Here is a 4,589-nt window from a genome sequence, read left to right as displayed (position 1 = left end):
AATGGTCCAGCCCCATCTTGTTAGTGGGTAAGCCTGATGGGTCGGATGGGGGACTGGCAGATTCCCTTGTCTCAGCAGTCCAAGGAAAAGTCTGGTCCGGCCGGTGCTGTACCTCAGCCGCAAGCTTGCAGAGTGGGAAACGAGTTACAGCGCCGTAGAGAAGGAATGTCTGGTGATAAAGTGGTCCATCACCACCAACCACTATTACTTCCTGGGTAGGGCCTTCACCCTCTGTTTGGACCACACCCCACTAAAATGGCTCCACCGTATGGAAGACACCAATGAAGAAGACCCCCATCATCAGGCCTAAGCCTGATGATGGGGGTATGTGGTGGGCCAAGGGGGCGGGGTCAAGCCGCCGCTGGAGACAGGCAGTGTAGGCTCCCATCCCGGGGCCGCTCAGCTGCTGCGGAACGGGCGAATGAAAGGAGAGGCTCGAGTGATTTGTCCGATCCAGGACCAGAAAGTAATTTAGGGTTTGTTTTTTCCCCACAGTGAGGTATGTGCGTGCTTGTGGGACGAGTGCTCTACCTAACGAGCCAGCCACGTCACAGTGGGAGCGCACCTAAGCGCCAATCTAGTGGACTCTGTTTCCCTGTTTGCCAGCGAACCTTTGATTTGTCCTTTTGGCCCACAAGCCGACTTTTGTTTGAACCGTTAAATAAATACATGCCAACTGGCGCTGCTCTGCCTGACTCCTCTCTCTCATTCCCTGGCCTTGGACCAGAACACACTACCACACCGTTCAAAAAGAGATTCGAAAGCAGGTGAACTGAAGATAAGATAAGATAGATAAGAAAAACCTTATCTTAACCTTTATCTTTAGCCTATATTATCTATTATTCCCACAACGGGGAAATTTACATCATTCCAGCAGCAAAAAGAGGACAGCAGAAAATAGAGAGCATATCAAGAACACACTATAAACAATATAAAATATATATAAACATAAAAAATAAAAAATCACCATAAATAGGAACCAGAGTACTGAAGAAAGAACATGTAGGCCCCAACATGGAAAGAGGTTGGGGAGGTGGTGAAAAAGGCCAGAGCAAGATCGGCCCCTGGCCCGAGTCAACTTCCATAAAAGACCTACAAAATGTGCCCAAAGATTCTACACTGACTAGGGCGATTTGGTAAAATAATATAATTGTGCAATATTGGTCAAAAATCAAATTTTTTGACCAATTAATATGAATTAATATGATTAACATATCTTTATTTAACTATTGAATAGAAAAGAAGAAAAACCTTTAATCACAGCAGAAAACTGACTGATTGATTGATTTAAATTCAACCCTTGTAATTGTTAAAATCAGGAAATTAACATTTGAAAAAAAAATAATCACCACAGTCCACATACGTTGCATATGTCCACATTTACAGAGTGCTGATGCATGTGCTCAGGGACAGCTTCATGGTCATTCAATTTAAAAAAGGTTAAAAAAAAAACAAAAAAAACAAACAGACAGTTCTGGGAGATGCTCCATCTGGACTCTGCGGGTGCTCCGGGCTCTGCCAGCAGCACACTACCTGCACAGCACAGCATACCGTGGCAAGGGCCGGAGCACTGGGTCTCAGTGGGGGCAGCACATAGGTTCACTCAAAACAACCGCTATAGGTGGGGCGGTAAGAGAGTCACAGAGAAAGTGCCCCCATTATGAAGGGTTTCGTTCCATACCCACTTGTTTCGTTCTGTAAAGATATGTGAAAAACAATAAAATCACACTGTTCTGGTGCGCTGATCGACAGCACCCCATTGCTGGTGTGGGCTTCGTCTGAGAGGGAGACAAGTGTGAAGAGAGAGAGAGAGACAAGATCGACCAGTTTAGCACAATATCTTTATTCAGCGTGGAAGGTAAAATCTTCTTCTCCATCGTTGCACAGAGGCTCACACCTTAAAGGATTAGGAACAGCTACATTGACTTGTCTGTACAGGAAAGGAGGTATACCATTCCATTGTGCATTGAACATAACAGTGCCATCAGCCAGCTGATAAGGGAGGCTAGGATCCACAGCAGTGACCTTACAGTCGTCTGGCTGGACTAAGCCATAGCATATGGCTCCATTCCTCATTCCTCTTTGAATTAATGTTCTAACCACATTTTACCACAATGTGTCACCACACTCATAAGCACAGCCGGAAGCTAATCAGCAGCTACTACAGTGACATCAAGCTACGGTTCTCAGTAAACAACACAACCACATCATGGCAAGCCCTGGAACAGGAGATATTCACAGGTCTCTGTGATCTTGTTTGTGATGGGGATAAACCTGATTATCAAGGCTGCTGACAAAGGTCCCCAGGACACCTGGCAAAGGGAGGAATCCGGAAACCTCTGAACAGAGGGTTCGTGGATGAGCTCACCTTCACTACTACAACCTTTGTGCAGGCACGATGGACCTTAGCCACACTGGAGGAAACAGCAGGGCCATAATGACCTTAAGGCCATGGAAATCAAGAAGCTTGGTCATAAAGAGAGGCAAGGTGTCAAACAGGTTTACCTTGACAATCCCACAAGAAGGAAATCCCATCGATCTTCAACAATCCCATTTAGTGGCTAGAAAAGTGGTACAACGAGACTCTTAAGGACCACCTTAACATAAGACTGGTCTCTCCGAACTTTGGGTTGGGCTTGGCAGTGGCAAGAATGAGATCAAACACCTATTAATTTAATTTTGGTTCAAATCTATTTTAGATCTAAAACACCTACCTTTATGTATACAGGTACTCCTCACTTAACGTTTAGTGAGGAGTAACTGTACGAATATATAGTACATAAACATATATATACGAAGAAAATAAACCAATTACATGCCATATGTAGGCCAAATTTGACCACAACCCTTAGGATTTGACCTGGAAATTGACAATACATGATAAAATCAAGGTCATATGGGTTGTCATTGATGTTTCTATGTTGTTTCGTTCTGCATTTATGACATAACAGGCCTTCTAGGATCCTCTACTTTGAATTTGTGATAATTTGTCACTTTTTAAGCTTGTCTGCAGGTGGATTTGAGAAGATTAGGGACATGTCGAACCGTGGCCAAAATCTCAAAAATGTGGCCGGAAATGAAGGATTTTTTTGACTATGCCGTGGTACTAAAACAAGATAAAGCACTTGCAGATTTTTGTTATCTTGATGCACTGAATTGAACTTTGCAAATTTTCACTTTAAATTATATTTGAAAACTGCTTTCAACTGTTTTTTCAACTGATTAAAGAATGAATAAGAGGTGGCATTGCAGGTTGAGAAGTTGATCTCCACTTGCAGACTAACTCTGTCCTAGATGCCATGCAATGGCATACAAATACTGTTATGTTGTATGCCCAGCATTCTGACAGCACAGGTTAAAAAAAAAACCCTAAAAATATATAAGCTGGAATCTAAACATCAACAACATGAACTATCATTATTTTTGTCATTATTATTATTATTATTATTATTAATATCATTATAGGGCTCCAGCACGAATTGTTGTTGTTGTTAATATTGTTATTGCTGTAATTGTTGTTGTTGTTGTTGTATATGTTTTGGTAGAAAGCGTCAAGCAACTGGAACAATGCAGGATAATAACAATATCAACGGTTTAATGTACAGAAAAATAATGCGTCTGACGTACCTCAGTGCAGTTTAAAAACAGCGTGTGAGTGTTCGACCGGGCTCTTCGAAGGGCTCTCCAAGGGAAGAGAACGGAGACTCTCGGGTTCCTTTCTCCCTCACCGCGGGGCTGCGTGTTCAACCCGCCGTGTCCTGCCGCCGGCAAATGTTTTCTTCCCCCAGTGGAGGGAGTCTATGCTCCTCCCTCGCCGGAAGTGGCCCCACCATTGTATTACTTTGATAAAACTTCGAGGTTTTATTTCAAAAAGTTATTTAATATTATTATTAATGTGTAAAAAAAAAAAAAAATACAGTCTCTAGCTTTTCTGCGTAAAAATAACTCACTGTAGTACTTGTAGTACTCACTTTATTTATAATTTTATTGTGACACTTTTTAAATTCTTATAAAAATTAATAAATAATTATTAACGAAATTAAAAAAAAATGTTAGTAGAGTCGGTAAACCTAGAAAAGTTAATCGGAGGTAGGAAACATTCCATTATACAACAACCTAAATAATTAACCTACAAACCTACAAATGAACGATGAATAAAACTTTATTTTTTGCACTGTAAGAGATTTCGGGGGTTCACGATGTAGAATGGGTCCTAGTTATCTGACGGTTACTGGTTCGATCCCCGGCTCCTTCCGGTTGCATGCTGAAGTGTCCTTAAGCAAGACACTTAAGCCCTAACTGCTCCTGACAGCTGTATCCATAGTTGTAAGGATAATTGGATATCGCTTTGGACAAAAGTGTCTGATAAATGATGATGTAAAAAACAAAGATTTCTATACACCAGAAACAAAATCTCCCCTTCCGCAACAGAATAGGTTCCTGTCTGGAGTGGTTGGGCCTCACAAACAAGCCATTATCATAGGAGGCCAGCTGTGTATATCTATTGCCTCTTTCCAAAAATAAAAAAAATAAATTCTTTATACCCCTCAATGACCTCCCCAAAAGCTCTCTACATTGGAACAGTTAAA

At 41.7% G+C, this 4,589-nt stretch overlaps 1 protein-coding gene across 1 annotated transcript in view; it reads right to left on the bottom strand.

The window, feature by feature from the left end:
• Window positions 1-3,756, bottom strand: part of hykk.2 (hydroxylysine kinase, tandem duplicate 2) — a 25,977-nt gene extending 22,221 nt beyond the window's left edge. The window contains exon 1 of the mRNA XM_080023896.1: window positions 3,628-3,756. The gene's annotated coding sequence lies outside the window, so the exon portion shown is untranslated. The remainder of the gene's footprint in view (window positions 1-3,627) is intronic.
• Between the last annotated feature and the right edge of the window lie 833 nt (window positions 3,757-4,589).

The sequence above is a fragment of the Zeus faber genome (genome assembly GCF_960531495.2).
Source record: "Zeus faber genome assembly, chromosome: 1".
NCBI classification, from domain to species: domain Eukaryota; kingdom Metazoa; phylum Chordata; class Actinopteri; order Zeiformes; family Zeidae; genus Zeus; species Zeus faber.
The sequence above is the reverse complement of the archived record's forward strand: the minus strand, read 5'-3'. Positions and strand labels throughout refer to the sequence as shown.